The 14,688-nt window shown below is 42.5% G+C and overlaps 1 protein-coding gene across 1 annotated transcript in view; it reads right to left on the bottom strand.

The window, feature by feature from the left end:
* SLC75A1 (solute carrier family 75 member 1) overlaps window positions 1-14,237 on the bottom strand; it is a 182,601-nt gene extending 168,364 nt beyond the window's left edge. The window contains exon 1 of the mRNA XM_078678564.1: window positions 14,145-14,237. The gene's annotated coding sequence lies outside the window, so the exon portion shown is untranslated. The remainder of the gene's footprint in view (window positions 1-14,144) is intronic.
* Between the last annotated feature and the right edge of the window lie 451 nt (window positions 14,238-14,688).

Raw genomic sequence — 14,688 nt, 5'->3', positions numbered from 1 at the left:
GAGGGGGCATGGAAAGGAACTGCTTGGAGAGTGGAATGGAGAAAAAAGGTAGTTATGGACAAACTCAAAGTCAAACATGGTATTTATAAAGGACTTGAAAGGAGGGAAAATATAAGCATGAAATCTGTGAAGGAAGAAAGTGAAGAAGTTAGAAAAAATGAAAATGAGTTTGGTAGTAATGGAAAATGTAAAGTTACTCCAACTAAAAGACTTAAGGAGGAAAAGTGTAAGCCTATTCGACACAACTTTTGGAGAGAGTGGCATGAAGTTACATGGTGTGAACCCATGACCAGAGGTTCAGGTGCTGAGTATGGAAAGAGATCCGAAGGGGGAGGATGGTCTAGACCAGACAACGACTGTGATAAGGTGTATGAGGTCTGCGTGGTTACTAGGCGCAGACGCAGTGCGATCTGGTCCAGGAAACTACCCAAGGAGAAGGTCTTAAAGTTTTGATCTCTCACCTGCAAGGAAAGTGAAGATACGTGGGAGAGTAGCCTTGAGCATAATTGTAAATTCTTCCCTGGTGTTTGGGAAGCTTAGAGGAGACTGTGGAGGAAGTTAAGAGGCACACCACAAGGTGCAACGCTCCTCCTCGAGGTAAAACTTAGGAACTGACTGGTGGCTTACTGGCATAGCGGAAAAGCAGGTATTCTAGGAATCATTTACTCTGCAGCATCCGCCAGGGATATCTGTTTTCCACCTTGGTTATGGCCTGGACTTATGAGTGGCCATCACAGAACTTATAACCATCTTTAACAGCAACCCTCCTGGGTAATATTGGAACTGAGGATTATTATAACTTTGACTTCGGGTTGGCCATCACAGAACTAATAACCCTTGTTTACTGTAGTACCACATGTGAAATATTAACTGAGTTTATCTAGAAGCCTGAAGTGTTGTCCCCCGGGACATGATGAAGGGGTAGTTATGTTCTACCAGTGTCTACATTAGTTCTTTGAGGACAGACACACGTATCATTAGTAGTTTTAAGCCTTACTGTTTCTTGTTAGTATTTTAGGGGCCCGGGGTGGACGGATATTTTGGGTCTTCATCTCACGCTTTACCCTTCACTATCAGATCTACCGGGATATCCTGGGGATTCATTGTCTTCTCACGGTTGATAGGTAAGGGTGGGGAAGAGTAGTTAGAAGCTCAGGATTCTTCCCTGTTCCTGATTTCCTCCACCCCGCTCTCACACAGACTGTCTTCTGATTTAAAGTGGCTCTCTGCCAAAACTTTGGCAGAGGCCTTTGGTTCACCTTTCTCTATGTCCCAGGTTCGTACAGGGGCTGCGGTCTTCCTTGCAGGACCCGCTTTTAGGCCTCTTTGTGTAGTCGCAGCTTTCTTCTCTTTTCCTGTTTCTGTCTTTCTCTCTTCTTCTTTTTCTCCTTCTCTCTCTCGCTCTCTCTCTTCTATCCACTCCGCTCCTCTTTTCTCATGCCTCCTGCCTTTTCCCCATTGTCTCCCTAGGGAGGATGATGTGTTGTAACTTGTCACTTGGTTCCTCCCTCTTCTCCCTGCTTCCCCCCCTCCCGCTTCTCTCCCGTTGGTTTGACCCGTGCTGTCACTTGAAGGCAGCTGTAGAATGTTGGGGAATTACGATCCTGTCAAGCAGGGAGCACCCATGAGAAATTGAACTTATTAAATTATATTGAACTCAACAACGTGTGGACCTCGTTACTACACAGTGCAGTCAACATTTGAGTGTTATTATTTAAAACTGTTATAATTATTAAAACAAGGAACAGATACATGCATATTAAAGACAGTATAATCACTTTAAGAAATACCAGAGTGATCTCCGAGTGCACGCAAAATGTCGCGCAGGTGCTAGTTCAACAGGTGTAGCAGAAAATTATTTATTAGTAGCAGCAGGATGATTCGATAAAATGCTAATGATTCATATATGGCATACATTGCTCAACAAGGGTGGCAACAGGTGTTCCTTGAAGCAGTCGGCATCGAATTTACGTCACTCAAGGAAAGTTTGTTGTTGTGTGCATCAACTAGAGAAAACAATTGGTAAATGCAGGCACAGTTATATAACTGACCAATCATTAAAAGAATGTCCTGGTGGACAGGTGGGTGGGCTGTGGGGGGCTCTCCCCTAACCTAAGGCCCATGAATCTTGCCTTCAGATGAACAGCAGACATGCAGGTGTGATATGATGCTGGGGTGGCTGGCTAGAACCTGTTGATGACTGCCCATGCGTGTCTACGTTTGGCGAGGAGTGCTCGGTCTGAATCGAATGGCCAAAGCAAACACATTTTCTGATGCACGTTTTAAAGGTTAATTGGCTAGGGTTACTGACCCAGAGATATTTCACATGCAATAATTGCTGGCAATCCTCAAGGAACCGAATATGTGCTTCACTTGACCAGCTGGAAATAATTGCAGACAATAACAATGCCTCTAGGCTGCGTGTCCGGGCAACAGTAGCTCGTGACACAGGTTGATCAGGGGGGGCCAAATTCCAGCCTAATCTGGTTGGCAGATGAGGACTTCGGGAGCCGGAAAACACATTTGTATATCTTTATAACAAGTTTATTCTGCAAACTGTTGTCCCAGCCCAGTAAAATGCCCCTAACATAGGTTAATGAGGGAGAGAGTTTGGCCCTCATAACTTCCAGTAGTGGGGAACACTTGACCTCAGTAGTGATTTCGATGCATTTTAATAAAAAGTTTACTTTAGTGAAAGGCAATCAGAGACATGCTGGTCTGCTAACCCCAGCAGGCCATCATGCCTATGATGGACTCCCATCATAGTAAGTAGAAATTTGCGACCTACAACATGAATATTCATGAAGTCGGTCGGATTGTGTCTCCCTACGATTCAGAATTTTAAGAACCGATCTATTAGTGCATATGTCAGTTTTTAAAATTCCTTACTGGTTGCAAAAATACGCATCGCAAATTGCGACCAGTAAATTGCACATCTGGCTCTTAGTTCTTTAAATGAGTTAATGAAGAGGTTGCTAGTAGTAGGAAGAGGGCATCTCGGTAATAAACAAGCATTTGCAATGCAATCAGTCTCCCCTTCGGGACCTTACATGTATTTAGCTATGTAGCACATTAGCCTGGGTGCTGAAACATCTACTGTTCTTTAACATGGAGTGAAAGTAACACGCCAGTATGGGAACACATGGAGAGAAATATTGCCTTTCAGCGGGAAATGGTATAGTCTAAAGCTCCGTTTTTAATATAAAATCAGGTTCTTCAGTGGTCATATCACAAAATACAAGATTTGGAAAAAATATTGTCTATGGGTACTCGTTGAAGACAATTTCTATGGACTGAAATTTAGAGAATGCTAAAGTGATTCTGGTATTTTACTGACCTCTGCTGGTCGTTTTCTATCAAGAAAGTTAAATAGCGGCAGTTTCCAGAAAATTAAAAGGCAAGTCCCTCAGCAGAAAGCAATTCTGGTATTTTACGGACCTCTACTGGTTGTTTTTTTATCAAGACAGTTAAATAGAGGCAGTTGAACAGAAAAAATCTCTAAGCGGAAGCAGACAAGTCCTAGGGCTGATTCCCAGACCCCACAAAGTACATACACGTATAAGTATATACTAAAGTATATACAAGAGGTCTCGAATGCTCGACCTAAAAAAGGAGTATGAATAAGTGGGATAGATAAAGGAGTCTTGTTACGAGCCGAAACCGAAATACAAGTTGCATGGGAATCAGTTTTTGAGAAAAGAGTCTCTACAGGGGCAGTCCTTTAAGGGGCAGAGAATGTGCTCATTTACTGATTTATAAGACACGCTCTACAAACCAAATTGTATCTGGATGCATAGATTATATTTAAAAATATTATTTTCACAGGCTGCATACTGAGAGCAAAGATAGTGCAGAGAAGGTCCAAAAAGTGACATTGTTTTTCAAAGAACATGTTTTAGTGCTTTTTTAAAGCCCAGAAGTGTAGCTTTTTGTAGTTTCTGCTGACAAGTAGTTCCAAATGAGAGGAGCATGGAGTAACAAGGGGACATTGATGGCTTGATCCAAGGTTATGAGGAGGATGACAGGTGGTATTTTTTGTTTTGAAGATAAACTTTTGCTGTTCCATTGATGTGCTAATACGTAAATGTAATCAGATTACTACTCGCAGCTAGTATAAGTGGGTGCACCTGCTGAGACACTGTCAAATTTACTAACGTTTAGTGCTAATCTTGCAAAATATACCATAAGGGGCAAGCAATCTGATAACATTGAAGACCACCTAGTTGCATTTGGAGTTAACGAGTGCACCAATAATGATTTTAGGATGTCCTTTTTCTATGAATGGTAAGTTTTGTATCACCTACCGCAGGCAAACTAATGAACATAAAACCACCAAATTGATAAAGTTTGCCCAAGATCCAGCAATTAGATCCTTCAAGTCGTCTCCCCATGAGGGTGGTGCATTAGAGGGAGTCCGCTTGAGCACCTCTAGGTCACGAGTACACTACAAAATCATTAAAATGGAGAAAGAAAAGAGATCTAAGAGAAACGTGTTTTCTAGTATCATTGGGGTTAGGGGGTCTCGGTCTCCTCTTGAAGGCAAGCACTGCAGCCTCGTTCTACTTAGGAAGCAGTGGGATGACAATTCTTAACATGCAGAACTTTATCATGAGGACAACGATTGAGCGAGCAGCTGGTTGGAGGTCCCAGTAAGGGGCCCAAGCAGGAAACCCAAGTGTTTAGCAAGGATCATCTCGATCAGGAACTTAGGCAATGTTGTACGTGGGATCCGATGTAATGCACAGCCTCACACAGCAGCAGGAAGATGAAAGTCTAGATTATGGTTGTGATTTCTTTCAACCATTTGCAGATGGTTGGGTTGTGTGCCTGCATGTAATCTCATGCTTGATGAGATGGAAAAGGATTTGTAGTTAGAACCCTGAGCGAAGTGTTACTTACCAGTCCTTGCACTGTGTGTAACAAAATTACTTATGTACTCTGCTGTCCACTTATGGTTAATGGATATTGCATATGTGAGTATATATATTGTTGTAATTTTTTTATATTCATGCATAGGCATCATATGATAAGCATGTATCACTTCATATTACTGTTATGTATGGTTATAGTAATATGTTCCTCAGTACCTTTCCCTCTCCACTTGTCACTGGTACATTCCACATTCCGTTATGACAGTTGGAACTGTCATTGTAGAGTTCTTTCAGAAGTGGTGGCTTCAGAGGTTGTCGGGGTTTAATAAACTTCCTTATATCACAGATTTGTCTTTATTTACAACATTTATTAATTAACTGGGCTCTCCCCAAGTATTAGCTTTGTATATTCATGAACTACTGTTACGCACTATAGTAGACCATCAAGGCTCCCTTAACACATTCTCTGCATGAATGGCCTTCCCTTAGAGGTTAAGAGTTAATCCCCCACCTGAGAAACAAATACCATCTTGTCCAGAAGAACCCCCACAATCTGAATGTATCCCTGTGTCTTCTATTGAACCCTAAAGTTCCAACCTGTCATCAGTAATCTACGTGGAACCTTCATCAATATCAATGACACCCAGCATCTACCAATGACCCCAAATGTCTGAAAAAGGGCCTCCATAATTCAAGCTGGTGTCAATCTCCTGAAAATAATGTTTCTATTGCTTGCTAATGACAAAAAGACAAAATATACTTTCAAGACTGTCTGCAATTAACCTTCAAGGATTCAACCCACAACTTTTAAACAGTACCAACTCTCCCAGATTACATATTGATTACAGTCTCAGCTTGAAGACACACTAAATTAAAGACACAGAATGCATTGTAGTTCTCCCTACTTTAATACGCAAGGGCACATTCCCTGCCTTAAACTGCCTTCCCAACAGTCGAAGCACTAATATTTTTACACCTGGATTGATGCAAGTGTCATCTTACTGCCCTGAAGATCATACTCTATCCTGCCTCATAACTTATCGATCAACTCAGAAAGTAGGAAAAATCAGTGCCCACATTAAGGAATCAAACGGTCACAATTGGCCTACCCACATCAAGGGGGATATCTGGCGCTTTACAATCAAAGCTGTGTGACCTCAAACATGTCACTATGTGACAAACAAGATCTAGTAGCCTCAACAACATCCAATGATGTGGATTCTTCAGGCTTGAGGGCAAGAAAAGCAACAATAACAAAAAAAAGGAGAAAAGCCGATGTCAAGCTTTCTCTCGCTATGTCCCCATCATCTGGACAGCCATCCTGACACAGATCTGGCAATCTCCCTAAAACGAGGATAAGACTCACCTCTTCAAGAAGTATCTAAATGGTAAGTGATGACTTTGTTTTGTACTCCTGTTTATCCTTACTCTGCATTCTGTACAACTCCCTATTCCTTATAGCAAGGCCTCTGATGGCTACACATATACACACATAGGGAGAGTTGTGGCATTACAGCCAGAGCTGCCGACTTTGGAACTGGGGAACCAGGCTCGAGTCTCAGCATTGGCACAAAATCCTGTGATTCTGGGCAAATCCCTTAATCTCCCTAGGCCTACAATAAAATGAATGTTTCCATGTGTAATGTAACTCGTGCTCATGTAAAGCTCTCCACTACCATCTGGTCGAGTTCAAGCTATACAAAACTGCAACAAAACAAAACATAGGAATGGGACGCCGCCATAGAGGGGCAAAAGGATGAGGAGAGTATTTCCTGTTTTGTGTAAAATATTCTGGGGGTGCAGTGATGTGTGGATTGGGAGGAGCTCACAAAGAGGTAAGTAGGCATTACAGGAGAGAGAGTGAGAAATGGGGTTGAGGTAGAGGGAGTAGCAGAAGGACCTTAGGGTGTCACTCGCGTTTCCAAGTCTTAAAGTAAAAAAATACGCAAGTGGCAAAAGTCAATTAAAAACATTTAGGAGTATTTCAAAACGAGGTGCCTTGGGTCCAACAGGCCGAAGTTGCAAAGAGAAGAGCCAATGCACAGGACTAGGGAAATTGTTTGAAAACGGAATAGGCTTTAAAACTCACAAAACCACAAAGGAAACAATGCCTATAGACAACACAATTAACCGTAAAAAGTGTTTTTCGAATTTATTAAATGTAATCTACTCCTTAAAATGCCTTCAAATCCTAAATGGGTTATTGTTATGGATTAATATAATTTCAATGTTCCTTTTAAGCAATTCTTTTCTTAAATATCTTTCCAAAGTTGTCACAAAGATCTATGCGAGTCCTGCAAATGCTGACTTCTGGTGCACTGAGACATTTTGAGAAGCACTGTCATAATTAGAAACGCCCATACTGAGCAGGATTGTACTGCAGTCTGAGAAGTAAGGAAACTCTAGGAAATCTTGACTGAATGCTGGGACTTTACCGACCAACAGAAATCACAGGACGCTCTGAAGCCACATTAGAGAGCACAAGTACAACAAAGGGTAGAACACACAACAAAAGAAAGAGAAAAAGAAAACAGTGACTTTAAAATACAAAAGCTGGAAAAGAACAGACCCCTTGAAGAGGTTTATGTCCCATTGTGACAACAGCTTTATGCGTAAGCACTTATATTTGAAAAAATAACCATTATTAATCCGACCATAGAGTAACACAGGCCACCAAGACCCCCTTAAACTCTTTGCCCCGGGATAAACGAACATTTTAGTCCTGCGTCATTATTAATAGTACTGCTTTACAATGTTAAAAATAATATTGGCTCTTTATACCAAGAAGACTCAATAACAACGCTCCAAAATTAAATGACCAGATGCACATGATCAAGAAAGAAAAAAATACTATAGGAAAATATTTTCATTTGCACCAATCTGTATGTATCATTGCCTGAGCAGGGAAATACTACCAACACTGATTGTTCTTAATATCTACTGGTGTTTAACCCTGTGTGTCATACTGTGCTCCAGAGGTTTCTCCACTATACAATTTCCCCCAGCCCCGTATATAGACATACTGTACAATGCACATCCTTAAGTCTGTTCGTGTGTTCAAAGTGCCATTACTTGTTGTTAAAAAAGAAGATGTGGGCCATCTCTCTCATATCATATCTGCTCATACTAACAATTGTAATTTCGTCTACAATACAAAAATAACCACCTACTTTGCAATATAAAAGTATAAAATAAAATGTTTTTAAAACAAGGAGTCAGGGAACAAAACTACAGGTATGCAAAGGGTTTTAACGAGGTTACTTGGGAAAGAGGTTTAATTACCAATATATCTGACCACCTCTCACATTTTAAACCCAGCATTGTTCCCGGTCTACATCCACAGACTCTAGAAGAGTTGCCACGCAATCTCTAACAATATATTCACCTTTAATGTGTCATTGGTAATTGCTGAATGTCATTAACATATTGATGAAAGTTCCATGTAGATGTTGAAGATTACTGATGACAGCACACTTTGGGGTACACTAAAAGACAGAGGGACACACATTTTGAGGGGCTCTTCTGGGCAAGAAAGTATTTATTTGTCGGGCTAAAGGACGGTGCCGCTATAGGCAATTCTTCGGGACAGAGTGTTGAGGAGGGGCTTGATGGTCTATGGTGGCATGCTGCTTATAGGTCTAGGAGGAGGAACAGTCTGGGGTCACAGTTGTTGGCTATCTGAGGTGCATCATCAGCCACCTGGATTATTCGTATCCCTGTGCTGCCTAGTTATCTCCCCAGGTCCTCTCCTAGATTTATATTCAAAGTTGCACTGTATTCATGCCGTCACTCCCCAAATACACCCACCATTCCACACTACACCTAGAAAATCCATCCCTTGTTTACACCCACATCTCTCTGTTCTTTCCTTCTACACTATACTGATCGATTGCCTACCTACACAAATACCCAACATGCACTGCATGGGACCCAAGTTGTAAGGACCTGTGAGATCCACGCATCCCCAACTAATGATCGTGTTTACAGCCTCTAAGGGTCGGTCAGGAATAACAAAGTGGTCAGTATCTTTTCATGCTGTTAATCCTGACCTGTTGTGATAGAAGGAGTATGTGCCTTTCTGTATTGTGAACCATGGGGAGTGGATGCAACAATTGAAGAAGAAACTAGGAAACTCTTTCCTCTCGGGCTCATCTACTTTCTGAATTAAATGATTAAAGTGCTAAAAGGTGGTGATTAGCAAAGGTAGAGCAACCTATGGGGAATGACATTTGACTTAATTGAAAAGTCTCCTCCCAGTCATCTGAGCAGTAGCATCAACGGATTTTTCTCTTTAAAATGTTATTGCAAGTATTTTATTCACCCAGTGAACAAAAAACAATCATCTTGACTGTAATACCAAGCTTACCTGCCTTTTTGCTTCCACTTTTCATCATTTAGGTGTTTTAAAAATAAAGGATAACAGCCTCTAAATTAATGGCCATCTTTACTTTCCTCAATTTGTGTTTTATTTCATAGCGGGTATGAGTTATGACTCAATGTTTATATGTATATGTGTGCACTAAATTTTAAATGAACAAAAGGCATCATATGAAATAATCACTGGTCTGCAGAGAGAGACATCCATATAATAAATATATTTACATGGACCTATAATAATGTGTTTGTGTATAGTGTATCCTACCAAACTGTTTCTAAGCACTGTAAACACAAGATATCATTCAGCTTTGATTGAAAAATAAACCCTTCATTCTCAATAACGTGAATGGCATGGTACGGTTGTAATATCACTTTACGTGACATTAGTTCATGTTACAACATTACTCACACTACCTTTGTTAGTCCCAGCCACTCATTTTCATAGACACCAACATTTTGGAAAAAGAGGGAAATTTAAAGATAATAATTAGGGAAAACGAATTTGCTCTGTAATTTGATTAGGGCTGGATAGAGTTTTGCATGGGTGAAACCTACAATAACGTAATTCTAAGCGCACTAAATGAGGAATCACCCACATAAATTGGGAGTGTTTGAATGGATGCATTTTTTTTACTTGATTCTTCCCGAGCAGGATAAAGTAATGACTGTCTGTCATATGCTGCTGGGTTAGCGCAACACAAAACTAACAAAGGAGTATTTTATGCATGCCACGAGATTCTAGGAACATGAGATAATTCCCGGATCTTTTTCATGGGTCATCTGACAAATGTGCTTGTGTAGATGCACTCAATATCATGGAGTGACTAATGTGACTCGACGCCACCAAAAATGTGATGACCCTAACTCCCTCGATCCACATACTTGACAAGACAAGCATCATGCTGACAAAACTGCTTTCTTTTCAGTGGAAAAAAAGAGTGCCAGGCAGCCACTCTGTAATGCACGTTCAATAACATATGTTGCCATTCATATCATGGCTGGGAGTAGGTGCCCAATGGAGAAGACCTCAAACTCAGTGTGTAAAGAATAACACTGTGTAGAAAGAGCTGCCTGGCCAGAATAGCATGGTGGCAATCATGTATTGCATTTTCAACAAAAACTGGCCAAGCTAATAAGTCTTGCCTATGCAAGAGCTATTGGGTCTGGCAATGTGTTTTAGCCATGTTGCATACCAGTGTGGATGCTGCTCAGCATTGCTAAAACTTAGTGGTGTGGCGTGGATGGATATGACTAGGGTAGATTGAGGTGAAGTAGATGGGGTAAATTGGAAGAGCATGAAGTGGGGTGGAGTGGGGAAGATTGGGGTAGAGTGGGGAAGTGCGGGGTAGATTGTCGTGGGGTGAACTATAGTGGGGCAGAGTAAGGTCGACTGGAGTGGGGTAGACTGGAGTGGGGTGGGGTGGGGTCGGGTAAAACGGAGTGGTGTAGATTGAATTGGGGTAGTTTGGGGTACCATGGAGTAGGGTGGAGTGGATGAGATAGAGTGGAGTAAGGCAGAATGAAGTAGAGTAGGGTAGATTGGGGAGGGGTAGATTGGGATATAGTGGAATGGGACGGATTGGAATGGAGTGGGGTAGAATAGGGTGGAGTGGGGTCGATTGGAGTGGGCCAGATTGAGTGCATTACAGTAGGGTTGATTGGAATGGAGTGGGTCTGATTAGTGTGGGATAGACTGAAGTAGGGTACAGTGGGGAGTGGAGGATATTGGACTGGGGTAGACTGGAGGAAGCGGGGCAAAGTGGCATGGGGTACAGTGGTGGGATTGGAGAGGGGTGGATTGGGGTAGATTGGAGTGGGGTAGACTGGAGTGGGGTAAATTGGGTGGATTACAGAAGATTAGAGTGGAGTAGGGTAGACTGGAGTCAGATAGATTGGAGTGAGGTCGTTTGGAGTGGGGTAGAGTAGAATGGTGTGCAGTGTATTGGGGTAGATTTGGGTAAAGTGGAATGGGGTAGATGGAGTGAAATGCGGTAAACTGGGTGGATTAAATTAGGGTAGATTGGAGTGGAGCAGGGTAGACTGGAGTAGGATAGGTTGTTGTAGGGTAGAGTGGAATGAGTAGATTGGGGTGGGTGGTGCAGACTGGAATGGAGTCGGGTAGATTGAGGTAGAGTGGAATTGGGCAGATTAAGTGGGGTATATTGCAGTGGAGTAGATTGGAGCTAAGTGGGGTATATTGCAGTGGAGTAGATTGGAGCATAGTGGAGTAGAGTGGAGTGGGGTATATTGCGTGAGGAGGAGAAGGTAGATTCGGTGGTGTGGGGTAGACAATAATGGGGTAGATGGTAGTGAAATGGAGTGGGGTAGTTTGGAGTGGGACGGATTAGGTTGGGGTAGGGTGGAGTGGGGTAGATTGGAGTGGCGCAAGCTATGGGGAGGGGTGCAGGGTGGAGTGACGTAGAGTAGTGTGGATTGGAGGGTCGTACAGTGGAGTAATCTGACGTGTCAGTGTGGAGGGGTTTGGAGTGGCATGTCGTAGAGTGGAGTGCCATAAAATGAAGTGGCATGGTGTAGAGTGGAACACAGAGTGGAGTGGTGTAGGGTGGAGTATGCATGCATGCATGCTGTGGTAGCGCAGTGCCATTACAGATAACACATTTCCAATTAAAATGACCATTACATTTGCACAGATATACTGAATTACTGCCCACAAATGATAATGTGCGGAAATGTCATTACAAGCTTACTGATGTGTTTTGATCGCATTAAAATATTTGTTTCCAATAACTTCAGAACTACAAAAAAGTACCTAATTTCTACTTTCCTAATTTTTATGTATTCTGAAATAACAGCCCAGTTCATTTTTATTGTGTGCTAGAAAAAATGACATCCTACAGCCTTTCATCTCACATAGGTACTTAGCAAGGTGGACGGTAACATAAATTCTCTCACTTTGAAATCAGAGAAAGAAATGTAAACACCAAGCTCACTCGGAAGACAGAGCCTGACATTTGAGCTTTACATCTGAATGAATGCACATCAAATGTGACAAGATAAGAATAAGATTTTTACAGAAAGTGAGTACTCGGAAGGATACATTAAACAAGGGCTGCTCACAGGAGGCACAAACTCACGCTGGACAGCCTAAATGAAATAAAACTAGCAACGAATGTGAGTTACAAATCACATAGCCACTAGAAAGCAATGGGCGAAATGCATTCTCAGGGAAGCTTTCAGAATTGCCACAAGAAGTCATAAGCAAACCAGACGGTTGCACTGTCTGGTAGGCTTCAGCCAAGAAAGGAGAATTGAATATAAATGCGGTGTTTAAACATGTTAAGACATATTTAAACACTGCCAATTTTACAGGACAAAATAAAGTGAAAACATGTTTTAATTCTAGGGGCCCCATGATTTATTTTTATTTTTACATCGGAGAGTGGTTGAAGACCACTGCCTTAAAGTATGTACCCACTATTTCGTCCCACATAAAATGAAATACATGTTTTTAAACGTGAATCATTCGTGAATGCCTGATGTTGCCACGAGTTACCCAAAATGTGTCCGTTTGCATTGTTCTCTATTTATACAGCCTTTATAGTTATTAAATGTGAAGCAAGCGTATCTAGCAATATCGCATAGAGTTTAGTTCAGAAACTGTTAGGCGACAACTTTCTCTCTTCCATTTAGCACCAACGATCGGTGCTTTGTGTCCAGTGAGTCAATTACAATTAGTTTATTGAGTTCAATATATAGACGCACCACAACGTAAATCAAACTGACACCAGACACGTGTGATTTTTTGTTTGGAATGTCAAACGCAGCGACATAAAATCTCATCTCGTGCCCTACTTCACTCTGCTAGCTCCTGGCTTCACAAACAGGACGATTTAGTAGATGCTGGACAATTAAATAATTAACAAAAAAGATGCCATAGAGCCTCCCCAGAATTGGTTACAGAGCTCCAATGAGATATTGGCGGTGTGCAGCCTGTCATCAGTCCTGCTGTGTCTGACACTGTTTAAGCTTCACCTTCCACTTTAAAGGATATTGTCCCCTAAGCCACCTGACCCCAAAATCTGTAGGGAGGAGGAGGTAAATCCCACCGTCCCTCACTGCCTACTTTGTCTCTAAGTAAATCCCCCTCGTGTTTGTTTCACTGGTATACAGCCTTACACCATCCCATACACACACCATCCTTACAGCGTACATACATACTCCAACCTTACACCATCCCATCCTTACAGCATACATACATACATACACCAGCCTTACACCATCCCATACACACACCATCCTTACAGCATACAACATACAACATACTCCAGCCTTACTACACCATCCCATACACACACCATCCTTACAGCGTACATACATACACCAGCCTAACACCATCCCATACACATACCATCCTTACAGCATACATAAATACACCAGCCTTACACCATCCCGTATAACAACTGCTATCTCTGTCAAAATATCCATCCTCTCTCTGTAACTAAAACTCCAGCCTCTATTTACTGTCACTTAATATACAGCTCATTCCCACTAACTCCCAGCAATCACTCTCTCAGAGTAGAACTACTTTTGTTGCCGCTACAATAATTCCATCTCCCCAAATATGCACCCCGCCCCGCCCCCGCCCCCCATCGATACAGCCTACATTAAGCATCTCTCACAGAACCAGTACTCTCAGGTTATCTAACCATGCATAGGCTTTCTCGCCAACACTTTCCGAAAAGGCTTCCCCAATTTCTTCAAATCATACGTCTTCTTCCATCTTTAGCCCTGCCTCTTACAGGTCGGTGCCTGCCCTCCCTTCTCCCTTGGTAGCATCACATCTGCCCCTGTCAGTTGCACTGTTTCACGTCCTCCCACCTCTGTACTAACTCTCTCGGGTGGGGCCAGATGCTCCTGTGTTGGGGTCACACGTACCTGTCGCCTCCCGACAGACCCTGGACATCCGACCACCGACACTGCGACTCCAACCAACTTCAAGATGCAATGAACAAGGGCGGTAACCAGGAGGCGGGCCTCGAAGTGATTGACAAGTTTAAGGGGCGGTACTGAAAGAGAACCTTGAGATTGTACTTCCCGGTATGCTCTGCGATTCGTTAGAAAAAAGGACCCGCCTCGAAAAAGACGCCCGCCAATCCACGGAGAAACCGGTCGTACTTGCTATACCGGAAAAGCCCGCCCAGGTTTCAGGACGTGGGATGGGATTTCTACTGGAATTTTTGAAGGGAATATAATACTATGTGGCTGCATACTGATCCGAGAAGAAGGGACCTCTGGCACGAGATAGGGCGCTCTGCAGATAGATGAGCCCCAGGCTCTACTCTGGCGCTGTGAAGTTGGCATGTTTCGTACCTAAGCCAGTCTTGGCTTTAGCAAGAGGCGCTCATGCTTTTATTTTATTATGTTGGATCCCTTACTGCTTGCAGTGCTAGCACAAGCCCTGCTAAATTCAGAATGCGAT

Source organism: Lissotriton helveticus, chromosome 2_2 (assembly GCF_964261635.1).
Source record: "Lissotriton helveticus chromosome 2_2, aLisHel1.1, whole genome shotgun sequence".
Lineage (NCBI taxonomy): Eukaryota > Metazoa > Chordata > Amphibia > Caudata > Salamandridae > Lissotriton > Lissotriton helveticus.
The sequence above is the reverse complement of the archived record's forward strand: the minus strand, read 5'-3'. Positions and strand labels throughout refer to the sequence as shown.